General features: G+C 46.3%; 1 long non-coding RNA gene across 3 annotated transcripts in view; it reads right to left on the bottom strand.

Annotated features, from left to right (window-relative positions):
- Positions 1 to 8,061: 8,061 nt before the first annotated feature.
- Positions 8,062 to 21,652, bottom strand: part of LOC137528819 (uncharacterized) — a 233,867-nt gene continuing 220,276 nt past the window's right edge. For 2 of the 3 annotated variants that reach the window (XR_011023474.1, XR_011023473.1), the window contains exons 2-3: positions 12,597 to 12,694; positions 8,062 to 8,104 (exon numbers count right to left, since the gene is read on the bottom strand). This is a non-coding gene — a long non-coding RNA (uncharacterized lncRNA). Of the gene's footprint in view, positions 8,105 to 12,596; positions 12,695 to 14,091; positions 14,176 to 21,652 lie in introns of all 3 variants that reach the window. The other variant, XR_011023472.1, reaches the window with a different exon arrangement.

Genomic DNA, 21,652 nt, shown 5'->3' with positions numbered 1-21,652 from the left:
GAAGTTAGCCAATAAATGGTATCATCCTGATTCAAAACTCCTTGCTTTTACCCTGTTTATGGAAAGACAATGAAATAATATACTGTGCACTTCAAGCAGAATAATATTGCTAAATTATAGCTTTGTATAATATATAAACATATATATATACATATATTGTTGTTGTAACAAATAGACGAGGTCTCTTTTGTGTAATTAGTTAGATGTATATAGAGATTTATTGTAACTCTGTGCTGGAGCGCATACAGTTTAATAGCGCACGCGCGTCCTATTTCCTAGATAGGGAAGCAGTGGCGGAGCTTAGGAGCTAGGGGCCCAGTGCGAGTTATACATGGGCCCCCCCCCAGCACTTTATACATAACAATTGATATGGCGCACCAAAACCTGCCAAGGACAACCACAGTGCCAGATATGCAAGAAGGGCATTGGGAGCAGCTTGTTAATGATTATTATCTTTCAAAGCATCTATAGAAGTGATTATTACAAGCACAGAACCAATAAAGAGCTAATACTGCAGTTGAGGGAGGGCCCTACGGGGCCCCTCTGGCCCAAGGGCCCCGATGCGGTGGCTACCTCTGCTACCCCTATTGCTACGCCACTATAGGGAAGTAGTACTGATGTTTCATATGTCCCGGATGACGTGACATAATCAATCAGAGCGCACGCTCTTTGACATCGGAAGCGTGGCCGTGCTTAGCATCCAACGCAGGGATTTAGTATTTAAATTAGGCAAGCTGCTTCAGTTTGGTAGCCTCCTCAGAAGCAGCCGTTAGCTGCGACCATGCAAGGCGATCTCCCGGGCCTCCCACTGTGACTCTTCCTGGGTAAGCAGATGCCGCACTTAAGCTCACACAGTTGGGTACTTTCTTTTGGTGTCTGTTTCATCCAGTGTCATCCAGTGAATGATCTATGAATTATTTAATTAATCACTAAGTACTGATAATCGGCAGGGGTGGATGCCAATTATAATTGGTGATATCTGGGAGACCTCTATGTTGGACTCATGCTTGCAATAATAAAGATAGCTTTTTTTCATAAGAGACTTGACTAGTATGAATTACTTCAAGAAAATATCCCAGAAAGGCTTCACCTTTTTCTTTTGTATGCATATTGTGTGGATGCTCTGTCCTGCCCCCTTGTGTCTCCGCTCAGGGCCGGATTTTTACTCTTTACTGCCCTAGGCCACTGTCACCAGCCGCCCCCCTTCAATAGGTAGCGAGATGACCCCTCCCCCTTCCCTCTAGTATTGGTAGCCTGATGACCCCCCCCAGTATAGGTAGCCAGATGACTCCTCCCCTCTTTCCCTCCAGTATAGGTAGCCAGATGACCCCTCCCCCTTCCCTTTAGTATATGTAGCCAGATGACTGCTCCCCCTTTCCCTCCAGTATAGGTAGCCAGATGACTCCCTTAATCCCTCATCCCCCCCCCCCCACACACACACCTTTCAGTATAGGCAGCCAGCTTGCCTTCACACCGCAGCAGCCATCAGTGTCACTCATTTCTCAGCTGATCTCTAGTGCACAAGCTTCCTCTTCCTTTCTGTCTCCAATGCTGCTCAATTCTATAGCTGCTGGCCACAATGCAAACATACACAGAGAGCAAGGTGGCTGCTGCAAAGGCAGCTAGCAGTAGAATACCACAGTCAGGCGCTCGCCTGATCTCCATGCATTGCAGCATTTGCAAGCTTGAAAATGCTGCACCAGTTTAGCCTGCTGCTTTGGTGCCCTTCCTCCTGTGGTGCCCTAGGCCATGGCCTAGGAGGCCTAAATCCGGCCCTGTCTCCGCTACTTGTGCATATTAAATGAAGTGGCAGCCAGCGTGTCTTACTGAAATCCATGCCGCCCGGGATCCCCCTCTAGTGACCGATGCTTGTGGAGATGACATCTACACAAGCGTCGGTCACTAGTGGGACTAAAGGGGGGGGGCATTAATACAAGAAGACAGACTAGGGACAGAGTGGCCACACAGGGGTATCGGCAGCTGATTGTAAGTCGGGGATTCCCTGCATTCGGCTTATAAGACGCAGAGACTTTTCTCCCTATTTTTCGGGGAGAAAAAGTGCTTTTTAGACGGCGGAAAATACGGTATATCCTACTAATATAATAAATGGGAAAGTTCGGATGTTTGGATGTTTGGATGTTTGTTACTCGATCACGCAAAAACGGCTAAACAGATTTGAATGAAATTTGGCACACACATAGTACATTACCTGGAATAAAGTATAGGATACTTTTTATTCTCATAACCAAAAAGAGACAAATTTCACTGGAAAATGTAAACTGCAGCCATTCTTACACTGTTACACTGAAGGTGTGTTTAGCTTCTAAGGGTAGAATGGTTAATTTGCATATATTCAGCAGTGATGCACTGGGAGACATCTCAAGCTCACTCCTGAATTATTGCAAATTCTTTCTGTTTTAAGAAAGCCAACTTTTGTTTTTCTTAACATCTTAGTAAGGGGACTTTTAGGACCATTGTAGTCCCTTACACACTCCAATGAGTTCTGGGTCACTATGAGCTTGCTGGTTAGTCTGTACCTCTCGGTGTTACAAGCACTACTGCATAGAGCCAAATTAATCCATGCCATGCACTGATGAGGTTCAAACAATCCAAAACAGTCTGTATGCGTGTTGGATTATTATGGCTCTGTACAAATTAACAAGCTGACACATCATTGCATTCCAGCAGTTCTGGAGGAGTGTTTAGCTTTTAAGGGTAACAATGGTTAATTTGCATATATTCAACAGTGATGCACTGGGAGACATCTTAAGATCACTCCAAACCGAATTATCGCAAATTCTTTCTGTCTTAAGAAAGCAAACTTTTGTTTTTCTTACATTGTTAATGGCAGGGTTCTCAAACTTTGCACAGTTGGTCGATTTTCAAGGGGAATATTTCTGCCATTCTTGCACTGTTAATGGCACAAGCCTCAAACCTGGTATAGTTGATCATTGGGTGACTGTGGTTCAATTTCAGAAAGGGGGTGGACCCACAAATAGCCAATCAGATTTGTTTCATTCCAATGCAAATTATTGTTGCCAAACACCGCAAAGCTCACAAACTTGGTAATTGAGTAATTGATTAATTGTGTGTTAGGGTTAGGAAAGTGGGCACAGCCAACACCAGCCAAATACATAAGCGGGCAACGCAGGGTCATAAGTGGGCGGAGACAAATACAAATTTTACTGGGAAAATGTAAACAGCAGCCATTCTTACACTGTTAATGGTAGGGTTCTCAAACTTTGCACAGTTGGTTACTGGGTGACTGGGATTAATATTCAGAAAAGTGGGTGGAGCCTACAAAAAACAATAAAAAATTACCTATTGATTTTTCAGGGGAATATTTCATTGCTGCCATTCTTGCACTGTTAATGGCACAAGCCTCAAACCTGGTACAGTTGATCATTGCGTGACTGGGGTTTAAATTTATATAAGGGGGTGGAGCCCCAAACAGCCAATCTGATTTGTTTCATTTTAATGCAGGTTATTGATGCCAAAGACCGCAAGGCTCACAAACTTGGTCATTGAGTAATTGTGTGTTAGGGTTAGGAAAAGTGGGCGCAGCCAACACCAGCCAAATACATAATCGGGCAATGCTGGGACATCAGTAGGCGGAGACAAATACAAATTTCACTGAGAAAATGTAAACTGCAGCAATTCTTACACTATTAATGGTAGGGTTCTCAAACTTTGCACAGTTGGTCACTGGGTGACTGAGATTAATATTCAGAAAAGTGGGTGGAGCCTACAAAAGTAAATCAAGCTTCACTTATTGCTTTTCAAGGGGAATATTTAATTGCTGCCATTCTTACATACCCAATACATACCCGGGCAACGCCGGGCAATCAGCTAGTAAATAAATGAATATGCAATAAAAAGGATACGATTGAGGTATGCAATATGGGCGAGCCATATAAAAGGAATATCATGTAAAAAGTAAAAACAGCTAGGAAATAAAAAAAAATAATGATATTGATAAAAATTGAATTATCAAATAAAGCATAAAATGAAGAAAATAAAAGAGATTATGAAAAAGAAATTGAAATGTACAAACATACACATAAAAGATCATCATACACGAACATGATAAAAGGAGGCGACTATTTAAAAAGAGAAAAAAATGATTGCAGGGTGTGTGTAATTAGAAAATTTTCTCCAGTAGTTCATTCAAACCATCTGGAGTCAGGGTTTTCAGTATTTGTATCCAATACATTTCTCTTTTTTTCAAAATGTCAAAAGAATCCGATCGATTAAGTGGAACTGATTCGATAAGTTTGATGCTGAACAGTTCTGGATTACTGTTGTGATGGGACGTGAAATGACGTGACACGCTGTGTAGGGGGTATTTATTGAGTATGTTCGTTTTGTGTTGCCCTACTCTACTTCTCGCTTGTTGGGTGGTTCTGCCCACATACTGCAGCCGACAGGGGCAGGTGATCACATAAATCAGCGCTGTCCAACTGGCGGCCCGCGGGCCACATCCGGCCCGTCAGGCCTCCTGTTGTGGCTCGCTCCACTCCCCGAGATGCAGGCATGGCGTGTGCCATGGGCGCCATGCCTGCTCACTCTTGTGTGGCCTCTCCTGTGTCCCCGCTGCCGCTGCCTCACAGCTCAGACCTCTCAGATCGCAGCGGCTGAGGCAAACAGAGTGCGCATTTTACCCGCACGGAGTACGTCACGTGCGGAAGTGAAATCAGTCACTTCCGCATGTGACGTTCTGCCGCGCGGGTGTTATGCGCGCGCTTTGCTTGTTTCAGTCGCCGCGATCTGTAAGGACTGAGCTGTGAAGCAGCGGCAGCGGGGCACAGGAGAGAGGTAACGGGCGAGGCAATGGACGCTAACTGGGGGAACACCTGTCACTTACTGGGGGGGCACCTGTCACTATCTAACTGGGGGGGAACCTGTCACTATAACTGGGGGGGGGGGGGGGGGCACCTGTCACTATAACTGTATTCATATGCATATGTAGCAATTTTGGTGTCATGTATGGGGACTTTGCTATTCACTGCCAAAGTCGGCGCGAAATTACTTGAAAATTATGTGAAATTTTAGGTGAAATTACGAATCACTATACGAAATCAATTGCGTTTACAAACTGTAATTACGTATAAGCATAAATACGAAAATGTACACAAAATTGTGCATAATCGTAATTAGCTGTTTACAATCATAACTACAATCAAAGCAGTCCTACAAATGGCTCCCTGTGTTTGTGCTGCTGGCTGCTAATGAAGCCTAATTACAGTGTGATTGGCCAGCAGGGATGAGAAGTCAGGCCCAGTGCACACCAAAACCGCTAGCAGATCCACAAAACGCTAGCGGTTTTGGGTGCGGATGACAGAGTTTAGTCCCAGTGCACACCGGGCGGATCTTGATGCAATCCGCCGGCCGCATCAGCATCCGCGTGGCTAATGTATCTCTATGGGCTGGTGCACACCGGCGGTTTGAGGTTTTAAGCAAACTGCAAACATGCAGCAAGAGGCTGCCGGTGTGCTCCTGCCCATAGAGATACATTAGCCATGCGGATTTTCAGGTGGATGCGGCAGGCGGATCCGCCCAGTGTGCACTGGGCCTGAGTGTGTGGACTCTTAAAGGGAACCTGAACTGAGTAAAATTATTTAAAATAAACACATGACGTAGCTGCAAATGAATATTACATACTAACCTCACAGTCAGTTCCTCTCAGAGGCTCACCATTTTCTTCTTACAGTGATCCCTTCCAGTTCTGACAAGATTTTGTCAGAACTGAAATATACCAGTTGCTGTCAGAGATTTCAGTCTCTAGATGTGCAAAGCTGGTAGAGACATACCCTAAAAGACTGGCAGCTGTAATTGCAGCAAAAGGTGGTTCTACGAAGTATTGACTCAGGGGGCCGAATAATTACGCACACCCCACTTTGCAGTTATTTATCTGTAAAAAAATGTTTGGAATCATGTATGATTTTCGTTCCACTTCTCATGTGTACACCACTTTGGCCTCGATTCATAAAGCATTCCCGCATTCGGAAATGCAGAAAACCGCTCACTTTACCGACCACACAGCAAAATATGTATTCATAAAGGCTTTTTCCGCATGAAAAGCCGACATTCGCGAGCAGAGTGATCAATCACCGCCTTGCGCGGTGATTATCATAGCAAAAGTAACAAATGTCAATTCATAAAGATTAGAGGTAGCGGTATGCGGACGGGTATTACCGCTACCTCTGATGTGGCGAGAAGCGTGCGGAATACATTGCAGTGAATGGGACAGACCTCCCAAGCAGCTGCAGAGAGAACACCGCACGGAGGGATTTCGCCTGCTTCTCCTGTTTCCGCATGCGTAGGACAGCCTAACGCCTGCCTACAGCGGAATTTCTCCGCACGCCTGTCACAAGTAGCAAAATTTTTATGAATTACCACCCTGAAGGCGGAAATACCGACAGCGGTGTTTCCCCGCTCGACGTTACCTTCCTGACAGCACTTTTATGAATCGAGGCCTAAGTGTTGGTCTTTCATGTGGAATTCCAATAAAATTGATTCATGTTTGTGGCAGTAATGTGACAAAATGTGGAAAACTTTAAGGGGGGCGAATACTTTTGCAACCCACTGTATATCAGCTGCTGTCAGTTACAACTGAATGTGCAAGGTATTGTCCATGTTTCCCTATGGCTCAAGTGGGCGATATAACAGTTTAACAGTGTGCTGACCAGGAAGCTGTTATGGGGTAATGGCCATTTTTAAGATGCAGGACAGAGAATTCCATCGATCACAGTGGACAAACAGGACGCAGGAGAGGAGAAAGAGATTGAGTAGTAGACTACACAGGAGGTAAGTATGACCTGTGTATGGTTATTTTGACTTTTTATTTTCAGTTCAGGTTCTCTTTAAGGAACCCATAGACCTGACGATTATAGGCAGATTAAACAAAGAGACAAATTCATCTCTAATCGAATCTGATTAGAGATAAAAATGTTTTTTGTTGATTCTGCCCATACACTACAGGCCAATTCCCGTCTGATTTCAGCATGAAATCTTCAGGGAATCAGCTGAGTCCCCACCGCCGCTGCCCTCAATGTATAATGTGCCCCCGTGTGTGCATTATACATTACCTGTCCTGTAGCAGCCTCCGCGCGGTGTCTGTAATCCTCCAGGTGGCTCTCCGTACACACCACTGGCGCATAGCATCTGACGTCAGACACCATGCGCCGATGTCAGACAATATGCGCCAGTAGCGTGTACAGAGAGCCGGCCGGAGGTTACGGACACCGCGTGGAGGCTGCTACAGGACAGGTAACGTATAAATACACACACCGGGCACATTTATACATAGCAATGGTAGCGGCGGGGGTTTCGTCGTCTCGTCACTCGTTACAGAAATCGCTGCCTTTACGGCACACACCCAACCAACCAACTTCGGCCCGACATCTTGCAGCATTCACGATTGACCATGCGACCAATTTCTGCCCAAAATAGGTCGCTTTGTCGGGCATGCACTTGGCGGCACCGATTTTCATACAATTCGATTATAATAATTGAATTGGATGATCGATCGGCCGCCAAGTCGCCTGATGTATGGCCACCTTTATACTCTCCTCTGCAATTAGCTCTCTGCTTCGTCTAGCAGCTGCCCAGCCTTCCTTCATCCCCTCCTGGAGCTCCGTGCAGCAAGTTGTTTCCGGTGTATGTCTGATTCCCATCACCGGCATTCGCTCTGCCCCTCTGATCCCTCTGTGCAGCTTGGAGGGGAGGGGCCATAGACGCTGGCTCTCACTTGCCGGGCCTCATCCTTCTCCTCCTCTGACTGGCCACGTGCTGCTCTGCATAGTGCAGCAAGGAGCACCAATAGATGCACTGGCAGCGTCCGGCCCACTATTTTAAAGCCTCAGACCGTGATCCACCCAGCAGTTCTTCGTGATCTACTGGTAGATGTATTGCATTCTGGAGGCCCAACTTGCTTTATGACTGTGACCCATCTTGTCCTATATCAGCCCTGGATCATATTAGTGGTATGAAAGAGATGACACTCATGGTACTAAAATAAAAAAAAGAATATAGAATACAACACAAAATAAAGTGTCTACTTACCTAATAGTATGTATACTGTGACTCGTCAGACAGCCGTGATCTGTAACAACACAAACATTCCTGAGTGACAAATATGTCTAAATTCAAAAAAATCTGTAAAAAAAAAACAGCCCGGGTCGGGGGAGGGGGGGGATGGGGGATTTTGGGGGGGTGGATATATAACTCAGAAGGGGGAAGCCTCTGGATCCTAATGAGACTTCCCTGCCCTCTTCATCTTTTGGGATCCAGCGCTGGTAGCCGTGGACATCAGACATGTACATATTTCCCTTCCTGGGTCCAGCGTAGGGCATATGAGAGGAATTGGCGCAGGAGACTTGGGCGCAGGATAAAGCTGGTAATATGGCTGATCCTGCTGCTGCACAAGTTCCGGCCGTGTTATATATTATTCCCCCTCCAGGCCGCCATAGATGGTGGGGAATGAAATAATTTGGCTTCCAGCAATTGCTGAAAGCTGAATTATTGTGTTTTAAAAGTAACTTCAGCTCCATCTTCTGACAGCACCGAAGTTACTCCCTGTGCGCAGCTATAGTTGTAATTCCTATTACGGCCTATGGTGGCGCCGGCTGCGCCCAAGTCTCCTGTGCTGGATTCACTGTGTTCGCAGTGCAGGTGCTTTAGCAGTTTTCTGATGGGCTGATTGGATCGACTCTACTGCGCACTTCCTGTCCAGCAGTATACACGTGATTGAAGGGCAGCGCCGGGCCGAGGCAGAGGCAGGACAGGCTAGAGCCTTTGAGCGCTTCCATTAGAGGGCGCATTCCTCTGCACTCTCCCCGCACTGCCCTCTCCCCTCCTGCTCTATGATATCCCCCACTAAACTAATCTTCCCGAGTGTCCTGGCATCTTCTTCCTATCTGGTGTGGAGCGCTCCCATCTACCCTGAACTCTAACAGCCTCGCTGTCGTCAAAGAGATGACAGGCACGGCTGTGTGCATCGGGTTGCTAGGCAACAGCAGGAAGCCGACTTCTGCTGTAATGGAACTGGTGTCGGCTTCCTGCAGACAGTTGTCTGCCACTGTGGACTGCATGTGTGAGTCTGCCTGCGATGTAGCTGGACTCTGTGAGGAGGGATAGGGACCCCCTGCTAGCATTCAGGCAGCAGTGGACGCCGATCCCTGCTCATTGATGACTGTTTTCTGGTTGATTTACTGACATATCGATTATTTCCAACATGTCCGATCTGCTTTCCGATTCATCTCCGAGCATTTTCTGATTGATTTCCTATTGACATGAATGGAAATCGATCGCAAAATGCTTGGAAATCGACCGGAAAGGAGATCGGACATGTTGGAAATAATTGATCGGACAGTAAATTGGCCAGAAAATCTCATAGTGTGTACCCAGCACAGCCAGAGAACACCCAGCTGTTTACACGTCGAGGCCTGGGAAGTAGCAGGTATGGTGGGGGGAAGGGGTCCTTCAAAGAGGCAGAGAGGGAATCACAAACACATCAAATAGCTGCCTGACTAGATGTCATGTGTTCTTAGTACAGTCAGCATACCTCCCAACTTTTTGAGATGAGAAAGAGGGACACTCAAGCCACTCCCCTGCCACACCCCTGATCATGCCACCGACATGCCCCTAGTCATGCATACCATAAAGATTTCATAAGAAAAATATGTTGTTTTATCATTACAACCACACTGGCCCTTTCTATCCTGGTTCATTTTCCTCCATATTAACATTTTAAAATTAGTAACCTACCAATTTAAAGGATGGGAATAAAGTTTAGAGTCAATCAAAGACATTTTTTAGTAGAGAAATATATATATTTTACATAGAAAGAGGGACAAAGTCCTGAAAGAGGGACAGTGGGACAGTTCTCCCAAAGAGGGACTGTCCCTCCAAAAGAGGGACTGTCCCTCCAAAAGAGGGACAGTCAGGCGCGGAGCTAGGGGGGGTCGGGGTAGGTCAAGTGCCCCCGGGCGCCGGGTCCCTAAGGGCGCCCAGCTGAGCTGATTTTTTTTTCTCTGCGGAGGGGAGCAGCGCAGAGAAGAGAAGAGGGAGAGCTATGCGGACGGTGGAGAAGGGGGCCATCTCCCCCCCCTTCTCTCACCTTAGGGCTCTCCCTCCCTCCCTCGCTGTCCCCTCCGTTATTGTCCGGGTGTCTGGCGCAGCGGGCGGGACTTACCTCCGTCTCGCTCCAGCGCCGGCCGGAAGTTCAGGTCCTGCAGCCGCTGCTCTGGTCTGACTAGACCAGAGTAGCGGCAGATCCATCCGCGCTGCGACGAGACGGAGGTAAGTTCCGCCCGCCGCTGCCAGCACCCGGACATTAATGGAGGGGACAGCGAGGGAGGGAGAGCAGCTCTCCCTCTTCTCTGCGCTGCTCCCCTCCTGCTGGGGAGCCAGGGAGGGGGACACCTGGCTACCTACTCTGGGCATATATACCCCTGGCTACATATACTGGGCATATATACCCCTGGCTACATATACTGGGCATATATACCCCTGGCTACATATACTGGGCATATATACCCCTGGCTACATATACTGGGCATATATACCCCCTGGCTACATGGACTGGGCATATATACCCCCTGGCTACATATACTGGGCATATATACCCCTGGCTACATATACTCGGCATATATACCACTGCCTACATATACTGGGCATATATATCCCCTGACTACATATACTGGGCATATATACCCCTGGCTACATATACTGGGCATATATACCCCTGACTACATATACTGAGCATATATACCCCCTGGCTACCTACTCTGGGCATATATACCCCTGGCTACATATACTGGGCATATATACCCCTGGCTACATATACTGAGCATATATACCCCCTGGCTACATATACTGGGCATATATACCCCTGGCTACATATACTGGGCATATATACCCCCTGGCTTCATGGACTGGGCATATATACCCCCTGGCTACACATACTGGGCATATATACCCCTGGCTACATATACTGGGCATATATACCCCTGGCTACATATACTGGGCATATATACCCCCTGGCTACATGGACTGGGCATATATACCCCCTGGCTACATATACTGGGCATATATACCCCTGGCTACATATACTGGGCATATATACCCCCTGGCTACATGGACTGGGCATATATACCCCCTGACTACATATACTGGGCATATATACCCCTGGCTACATATACTGGGCATATATACCCCCTGGCTACATATACTGGGCATATATACCCCTGGCTACATATACTGGGCATATATACCCCTGGCTACATATTCTGGGCATATATACCCCTGGCTACATATACTGGGCATATATACCCCTGGCTACATATACTGGGCATATATGCCCCTGGCTACATATACTGTGCACATATACCTCTGGCTACATATACTGGGCACACATACCCCTGCCTACATATACTGGGCACATATACCCCTGGCTACCTGATCTGTGGACATCTCTACCCCTGGTTACCTGTTCTGGGGACATCTATACCGCTGGCCACCTATTCTGGGGACAACTATAGACCTGGGGCTACCTATTTTTGGGGAACCACGTCAGATTGAGTGTATTTTGGAGAACTGCTGCCAGGTGAGAGGTGTCTACCATATTAAGGGGGCATTCTACCAATTTATGTGAAATGCTGTCTATTTATGTGACTCATGACTGCTGAATTTGTCTTGTTGGAGGCCTCATGGTTACTGAATTTGTCTTGTTGGGGGCCTCATGATTTGTTGGGGGCCTCAAGATCGCTGAATTTGTCTTGTTGGGGGCCTCATGATTGCTGAATTTGTCTTGTTGGGGGCCTCATGTTTGCTAAATTTGTCTTGTTGGGGGCCTCATGATTGCTGAGTTGGTTATGTTGGAGGCCTCATGATTGCTGAATTTGGCTTGATGGGGCGGGCTCATGATTGCTGAATTTGTCTTGGAACATGCTGGAAGGAACATACTGAGGGAGGGTGGGTGAGCGTGAGCCTGCTAACCTCCATATACATTTGGCTCCACCCATAACCACGCCCACATGTATTATGTGACCACGCCCCTTTTTGGCGCGACGCGCTGCGTGGGCCGCCCGCAACCTTGACTTTGGGGGGGCGCATTAATAGTCTTTGTCCCCGGGCGCTGAAAACCCTAGCTACGCCTCTGGGGACAGTTGGGAGCTATGCAGTCAGCAGTGCCCTCATGTGAAGTGAGGGTAGGTGAGGGATTTACATTGAGAGCACTGCAGGTGTGTGTGTGCATGTGTGTATATGTACAGTGTTTGTGTGTGTGAGAGTGTGTGTGTGTATGTACAGTGAGTGTGTGTATGTGTGTGTGTGTGTGTGTGTAGTGTATGTATTGTGCACGGGGGGTGGGAGCGCACTTTGGATTCTCTGCCCCTGGTGCTGGGAAGCCTTGTCCCGGGCCTGTTGAAGGGTGCGACTTTTTAAAAGCTGGTTGCATCCAATGTCCCTGTCTACGCAGTCTGCTGCATATAGTAAAGTATGTGTAATAGTGCGATGTGGTAGCCATTTTGCTGCTCACCAGTTATATCACACCAAGTTTAAAAGGACCAAAAAAAGTTAAATAACAGATTTACCTGGCTTCTTGCTGCAGCTCAGTCAGTCAGCAGGGATGTGATGGATTCATAATCTCCACCTGGACATTTATATATTGTTGTAGCATCACCAGCAATACCTAGGATAGCAAAAAGGCTCCAAAACTGGTTATTTATTAACTCAGGTTAATATTAGCTACCCAATGTCAGGTCAGGACTCAAGATGCTCCTTTTCCAATCAGGCGGCGCCAGTCAAAATTGCTGACCTTTGAAATTTACTAATGATACATGTTTGTCTACCAAAACTATCAATCAGTTTTATTTTAAAGAGGAACTGTAGTGAAAATAACAATGAATAAAATCCCTTATATTTTACAATATTCATTCACAGATAATTTAGTCAGTGTTTGCCTGTTGTAAAATCTTTCCTCTCCCTGATTTACATTCTGAAATGTATCGCAGGTGGTGACATCTTTAGTTATGCCAGGTGATCTGTACGGAATGTTTGTTACTGAGAGTTTGACGCACAGAGGAAGATACTGCTGGCTTGGCAGTTAGAAATTATTTCCAGTTATTTCTCACAATGCAGTGAGGTTCACAGACTGCAAACTATCAGGACCATGGTCATGACATCACACTGTGGGAGGAGTTTCGCCACAATATCAACCATACAGACCTCTCGATGGTCTATTTGAGAAAAGGTAATGGAATGTTCATTACTGAGAGCTCTATGCACAGAGGGAGATATTGCTTGCTTGGCGGCTGGAAAAAGCCGTTATTTCCCACAATGCAACGAGGTTCACAGACAGCAAACTGTCCAGACCCTGCTGATGACATCACACTGTGGGAGGGGTTTCACCATAATATCAGCCACACAGATGATCTATTCAAAAAAAGGAAAACTTTCTCTTGGGAAAGGATTGATTAGCTACTGATTGGAATAAAGTTCAATCCTTGGCTAAAGTCCCTCTTTAACCTCCTTAGCGGTGTGCCCGACACTGTGTGTGCACTAGGCCAGCTAGAAAAGGTGTCGGGCACCCCCGAATCCCCCCCCCAATCCCCCTCGAACCCCCCATTTATACATTACCCCCCCCCGGATCCAGCGATCGTGCAGCCTCCCTGCACAGCTCTGGTCTCTCTATGGGGAGAATCCGGTTTGCGCATGACGTCATGTGCGATCCTTCTTATAGTGAAGACCGGAGCTATCCGGGGAGGCTGCGCCGATCGCTGGATCCAGGCTGGGTAATGTATAAACGGGGGAGTGACGGGGATCGGGGGATTGCCGGACACCTTTACTAGCTAGCCTAGTGCTAGCTAAAGGGTTTACAATCATTTGGGACAATTATTTTATTATCGGGCAAAAAGTAACAAAACCTCCTGAGCGGCGTAACACTCAGGAGGTTAAATAAGTTATTACACTTTTTTAAAAAATAAAACAGTCATAAAAATAGAAAAGAGGGACACCGAGAGCAAATTCTAGTGTAGTAAGTACTGGTTATAAATGGAATACTGACAAAGCAAGTTTAGGTATACTCACAAGCAAGGGCTCCTCTCAGGCAACCACTGTAAATGCAGGTGGGGAGAATAAAGCTGACCCTACTCAGGGTTAAGAAGTAGCTCTCTGTAGATCAGAAAAAAAGGGGGTAACACCTAGAGATGAGCGTAATGACGTAATTACGATTTCGTGAAATTTCGCGTAATTAGTGTAATTACGATTATGGCCGTAAGTACATAATCGTAATGAAGAAGGATTTCGCGAAATTTCGCGTAAGCGTAATTTTCACGTAATTTTCGCATTACAGTGGGTATTACGAAATGAATGCGTATGGCCATGCTCCCAAGCGGAAAAGTTGACGCATGGATCAATGTTAGGTAGCTGCTGACTTTAAGGGTTAATAGCAAAGCCCCCTTAAATGCTAAGAGCCTTGTCACAGGAGCCCTTGTGGCTGACCGCACTTAGCCTTCTAAACGGTGCCAGCGCACAGGTCGTGCGAACTCTGGTCGCAGTCAATGCGCAGGAACCGTTAAGAATTAGCCGCAGCCAACTCAGAAGGGAGCCTGTGAGACACGGGTGATTACAACTTCACCCGCTGGTTCAGAGTAAACTGCCACCACCGTGGTTACCATGGGACCGTGGAGCCCACTAACTGACTAGTCCTGCGAATAAAACGGTTAAACACACGATATTCTGTCTAGCCAACAACAAACAAACAGTAACGTATCTTCAGAGACCCGGGATCAGTTCTGTGTGTGCTGATAAGCAGGGTAGCGGACAGTGAATGACTTGGAGAAAGTCGTTTATTCACGCAATATAAATAATTCATATATACAGACAATTATTAAAATCAACAATTATTAAAACAGTAATAGCCAGTATAAAAAAAATAAAAGAAGGGAGAAAAATACTTAGTTCCTGGAAAGATGTCCTTTTTGTGGGAAAAACAGAGTTCTGGGTTTCAATCAAAGTTCAGAGTTCGTGATTGGTGTACAGAGGCGCCGATAGTATAAAAGTGGCTAAAACATTAAAAAGGTTTAGGTTGCGGTGGTGGACCAGCTAACAACAAACGGACGACAAGGCTGTCGAGTATCAACATATATAATTTATTCCAAAGCTCCCACTAAAATTCGCAACGCGTTTCACGGGCAGCAGCCCGCTTCTTCAGGCAATGAGGGTCAGGAGCAACAACACAGCGTGACGTCTGGAAGACTGCTTGGCACCTTGACAGAGGTGCCAAGCAGTCTTCCAGACGTCACGCTGTGTTGTTGCTCCTGACCCTCATTGCCTGAAGAAGCGGGCTGCTGCCCGTGAAACGCGTTGCGAATTTTAGTGGGAGCTTTGGAATAAATTATATATGTTGATACTCGACAGCCTTGTCGTCCGTTTGTGGTTAGCTGGTCCACCACCGCAACCTAAACCTTTTTAATGTTTTAGCCACTTTTATACTATCGGCGCCTCTGTACACCAATCACGTATCCAGAAGTCCACCCTTGGTGGAAGGGTGTTTTACCCTACTATTTCCTCTATCCTACGGAGAGCGACGTTTTATTCCTGAGTGGGGACAGGCTTGTTCTCCCCACCTGCTTTGACAGTGGTTGCTTCCGAGGCAACCCTGGTTTGTGAGTATAATATTTTTATTTGTTATACTTCCCATATCCTGCCATTGCATACTACACTATATTGGGCTCTCGGTCTTTTTTCATTTCAAAGTTCAGAGTTCAGACCAGGTGGATGCCAGCATATCCTCAAGCTGGCACCGATGAGTTCAAGATGTTTTCAGGGTGGAGGACACTGAGTTTGGGTCCTCTGCCATTCTTATGCCCCTGATTCAGTAGGAGGGAGTGAGGGCGGGGAGCCACACACCCCCTTAGAAGATGAGATGAGCCCTCCCCTTGTCCTGGGGACTAGAAATCATATCTACCCATATATGGGCTCTATCTCACAGAACCGTACAGGTCAGGGCAGATTTATTAAAATTTTCAGGTCTGTCTCGATTTACCCAGCGCCCTGATACCAGACATGAGGGGTGGGACCCCTGTGGTATCATCAGGGCACTTTCAAACTGCCTAACTGGCAGTCCTTACCTCAGAATGTTCTGAAACTTCCTCAGCACCAGCACCGGGGCTCATGCTACACTTCCCCCACGTTTGGCGAAGCTGCCATCTCAGGAACCCCAGAAATATGACAGATCTGGGAAGTTATGGATATGCTATGAGACTCAGGTTATTCCCAGGCAAAGGCTCTTTGAAGTTTGGGGCAGCCAGCTAGGTGTCACCTCCCCTGCTGGGAGGGAGCCCGCGAGTCTGGTTTTTCCCCCAACTAGATTGCTTCTGCCATGGTGCTTGTCACCTTATACCTGATGGATGGGCCATCAGCACAGCTTGAAGCCAGGGACTCTCCGGGGCAGATTAGGCTCAGGCTCATTAGCATATCAAAAGAGCCATCCAGCATTTGAGCTGGTGCTCTCTCTCTGCTGAAAAAAGACTGCAGACCTCCTACACAATCAACCCAGATTCTATCGATCTGAAGCGCAATCGATGCAGGGAATCGAGTGCGATCGCTTTTTCTTCACGGGCGGTTACAGGATGCGCCAGTGGCCCCGCAACCGTCCGTGACAAGCCTCAAATTTGGAAAATATATTAAGGAGATCAGGAGGAATAAGAGGAAAAATTTTTTTTTCAAAAAGACCTTATAGTTTTTGAGAAAATCGATGTTAAAGTTTCAAAGTAAAAATGTATACATTTAAAAACCTGCCGACTTTAACGGTTAATAGCAAAGCCTGCTTAAAGTTTAGGAACACCAAATTCCTAGGGTATATTAAGGGGATCAGTGGGAATAAGAGGAAATTTTTTTTTTTCAAAAAGACCTTATAGTTTTGGATAAAATCAATTTTTAAGTTTCTGCACAGGTAACAATAGTGTATTATTTTCATAGATTCCCCCAAGTGGGAAGAGTTTTACTTACTTCGTTCTGAGTGTGGGAAATATAAAAAAAAAACGACGTGGGGTCCCCCCTCCCAGACCTCTTTAACCCCTTGTCCCCCATGCAGGCTGGGATAGCCAGAATGCGGAGCACCGGCCGCGTGGGGCTCCGCACCCTGACTATACCAGCCCGCATGGTCCATGGGTTGGGGGGTCTCGGAAGGGGAGGGGCAGCCAAGCTTTCCCCTCCCCCTCCGAGCCCTTGTCCAATCCAAGGACAAGGGGCTCTTCTCCACCTCCGATGGGCGGTGGAGGTGGAGGCCGCAATTTCCTGGGGGGGTTCATGGTGGAATCTAGGAGTCCACTTTAAAAAGGGGTCCCCCAGATGCCCACCCCCCCTCCCAGGAGAAATGAGTATAGAGGTACTTGTACCCCTTACCCATTTCCTTTAAGAGTTAAAAGTAAATAAACACACAAACACTTAGAAAAAGTATTTTAATTGAACAAAAAACATAACCACGAAAAAAGTCCTTTAATATTCTTAATTAACCATTAATACTTACCTGTCTCTTTAAATAAATGATCCCTCGCAATAGCCTCGGAAATGTTCTATCAGTTACAATGTAACAAAGTTATTACAATGTAACAACTTTGTTACATTGTAACTACGCCGCACCCGACGTCACTCGCCGCTCAGCCGCCGCAGCAATTACGCGTCCGTGCAGGACGCTAAGTCCCCGCAGCTCCCGCTGTCCACCCCGCCCACATCTGGCACCCACATGTCACCCACATGTGGGTGACATGTTGGTGACATGTGGGAGAGGCGGGGAGGGCAGCGGGAGCCGGCGGGGACTTAGCGTCCTGCATGGACCCGACAGAGCTCTGAGCTATATAGCTCAGAGCTCTCTAAGCATCTTTGTATTTGGGCTCCAAGGAGCCCCATTGGTCCTTAGCAGACCAATGGGGTTCCTTCAAATCAGAAGGAACCCCATTGGTCTGCTAAGGACCAATGGGGCTCCTTGGAGCCCAAATTCAAAGATGCTTAGAGAGCTCTGAGCTATATAGCTCAGAGCTCTGTCGGGTCCGTGCGGCGGCTGAGCGGCGAGTGACGTCGGGTGCGGCGTAGTTACAATGTAACAAAGTTGTTACATTGTAATAACTTTGTTACATTGTAACTGATAGAACATTTCCGAGGCTATTGCGAGGGATCATTTATTTAAAGGGACAGGTAAGTATTAATGGTTAATTAAGAATATTAAAGGACTTTTTTCGTGGTTATGTTTTTTGTTCAATTAAAATACTTTTTCTAAGTGTTTGTGTGTTTACTTACTTTTAACTCTTAAAGGAAATGGGTAAGGGGTACAAGTACCTCTATACTCATTTCTCCTGGGAGGGGGGGTGGGCATCTGGGGGACCCCTTTTTAAAGGGGACTCCCAGATTCCACCATGAACCCCCCCCCCCAGGAAATCGCGGCCTCCACCTCCACCGCCCATCGGAGGTGGAGAAGAGCCCCTTGTCCTTGGATTGGACAAGGGCTCGGAGGGGGAGGGGAAAGCTTGGCTGCCCCTCCCCTTCCGAGACCCCCCAATCCATGGACCATGCGGGCTGGTATAGTCAGGGTGTGGAGCCCCACGCGGCCGGCGCTCCGCATTCTGGCTATCGCAGCCTGCATGGGGGACAAGGGGTTAAAGAGGTCTGGGAGGGGGGACCCCACGTTGTTTTTTTTTTATATTTCCCACACTCAGAACGAAGTAAGTAAAACTCTTCCCACTTGGGGGAATCTATGAAAATAATACACTATTGTTACCTGTGCAAAAAAAACTGACATTTTCCGCATTTAAAAGACATTTTTGCCCTTGAAACTTAAAAATTGATTTTATCCAAAACTATAAGGTCTTTTTGAAAAAAAAAAAATTCCTCTTATTCCCACTGATCCCCTTAATATACCCTAGGAATTTGGTGTTCCTAAACTTTAAGCAGGCTTTGCTATTAACCATTAAAGTCGGCGGGTTTTTAAATGTATACATTTTTACTTTGAAACTTTAACATCGATTTTCTCAAAAACTATAAGGTCTTTTTGAAAAAAAAAATTTCCTCTTATTCCTCCTGATCTCCTTAATATATTTTCCAAATTTGAGGCTCTTAGCATTTAAGGGGGCTTTGCTATTAACCCTTAAAGTCGGTGGCTTTTTTACATTATACGGAGCGTTACGGTTTAACGCGAAATTACGGTAGCGTTTAATGTGAAATTACGGCATGAACGAAACGCGAAATTACGCGTTGAAAATTACGCTTACGGTATTTTCAATTACGATTTTAATGGCAATTACGCTACTGTAAGTTAGATAGGTAGGTGCCCGCAGTATAGGTTAGATAGGTAGGTGCCCGCGGTATAGGTTAGATAAGTAGGTGCCAACGGTATAGGTTAGATAGGTAGGTGCCTGCGGTAAAGGCTAGATAGGTAGGTGCCCACAGCATAGGTAAGATAGGTAGGTACCCGCAGTAAAGGTTAGATAGGTAGGTGCCCACGGCATAGGTTAGATAGGTAGGTGCCCGCAGTATAGATTAGATAGGTAGGTGCCCCCAGTATAGGTTAGATAGGTAACTGCCCACAGTTAGAAATGACTCGAACGGTTCGCCGGAGAACTTGTTCGCGCGAACTTAGTTTGCGGTGCACCGAGAAAACTTAGCGAGTTCGACCCGCCCCCTATACTACATCATTGGGCTAAACGTTGACCCTCTACATCACAGTCAGCAGACACATAGCAGCCAATCAGGCTGCACTCCCTCCTGGAGCCCTCCCCCCCTTATAAAAGGCAGCAGCGTCAGCCATGTTCTCACTCTGTGTGCTGCTGTATTAGTGAGAAAAGGGAGAGACATTGGAGAGATAGGGAAAGCGATAGTTAGGAAGTCTGTTAGCTTGCTCCTTGCTGATATTTGTTGATGAAAAGCACCACCAAAACAGCTCTTTTGAGAGCTAATGTTCTTCTGATGTGTGTGTGTGTGTGTGTGTGTGTGTGTGTGTGTGTGTGTGTGTGTGTGTGTGTGTGTGTGTGTGTGTGTGTGTGTGTGTGTTTGCCACTGACACTGCATATACAGCCTTGTCTGTTGCAGCTGGCCCTTACTAATTGCTGTACTGTGCCAGGCCCAGCACATTCAGTGCATACCTTTCACTGCCTCTGTGTGACTGCACTTTGTATTATACAATACCACCACCAGTCAGTGCATACCTTTACCCTGCACCTGTGTGACTGCACAATTGTATCATAGCAGCAGTCACTGTATACCTTTTCGCTACAACTGTGTGGCTGCACAATTGTATTTTAACAGCAGGCACTGTATACCCTTTCCCTGCACCTGTGTGACAGCACAATTGTATTATAGCAGCAGTCAGTGCATACCTTTTCACTGCACATGTGTAACTGCACATTGTATTATACCACCAGCAGTCAGGTCAAAAAAGTGTTCAGTACCTCACCTTTATCAAAATGAATGAAGCATGGATCCCGGAGGGTTACTGCCTGCCCCAAAGACTAAGGCTCAACACACACCATACAATCTTGGTTGTTCAATCTTACCACTTACATGTAGTATAAGAGCTTATCCAATCAATCATTCAAGGATTTTTCAATCTGTTGGCCCTTATACTACATAGATTTGGTAAATCTGTACAACCAAGATTGTATGGTGTGTGTTGAGCCTTAGTCAGTCCCCACACACAGCATCTTTGCCTGCACACTGTGACTGCCTGCCCCAAGCATCTCTGCATGCAGGCCGCTTGACTTACTTCTCCGCCACCCCCAACAGGGTCCAAGACTCCATGTGGATTCCTGAATTTGTTATGGCCGCTGCTGCTAGCAGTGGCTGCTACCAAACATAATAATAATTTTTCTGGTGCGTGTACATGCCTAATTTTTCTGGCTGCACTGCGGCTGCAACAACAAAACAAAAGGCATGTACATGTTTCAATTCCCCTTCGTGATCTTTACCTTGCTGCAGTGAAGGGGCTTGCGTATCACAATAAAGCAATGACCTATATGAGTGTGTTGGGGGCACACCCAAGATAATAAGGTTGTTACTTTATTGTGGACAGACCAAGTTCGATCAGCTGGACACTCAGTCACTGTTGTTCTGTCATTGAGCTACCTCAGCCCGACCAAATGGGCTTGAAAACCGCCATGGCCTGCACTCTCGCCATGGTGCGCACCAGTCCAGCACGGCCATCACTACACAAACAGCTGTACAAGAAAGAAGGATAGCTGATGAAAACAGCACCTCACTATATATAGTATAAAGCATCTGAAACAATTTTATTAAATATAGTTCATTCCACTAGTAAAGGATAAAACATTAAAAACGTTCACACAAACCCTCCATATGAGAAAATTAATATATCTATATATCCTAAATAAAGAACATAAGAGGCGGCATCAATATATGTATATCGATAAAGACAATCAGCCTAACAGTGGGGGTGTTAAAAAAAGAGCACCCCTGCATTGTATGAACCCGGGTTCAGAACCTCCTCAAAATAGTGCAGTGAATAACATATAATCTAAATGATAACAGTGCATATAATATATATAAAAAAACCTGTAATAAATAACAGTTCATAACCATATAGTGACCATGGATTTATCAACCAATATAAAGTACTATAGCGTGCTAGTTTGAGTGA

Source organism: Hyperolius riggenbachi, chromosome 8 (genome assembly GCF_040937935.1).
Source record: "Hyperolius riggenbachi isolate aHypRig1 chromosome 8, aHypRig1.pri, whole genome shotgun sequence".
Lineage (NCBI taxonomy): Eukaryota > Metazoa > Chordata > Amphibia > Anura > Hyperoliidae > Hyperolius > Hyperolius riggenbachi.
The sequence above is the reverse complement of the archived record's forward strand: the minus strand, read 5'-3'. Positions and strand labels throughout refer to the sequence as shown.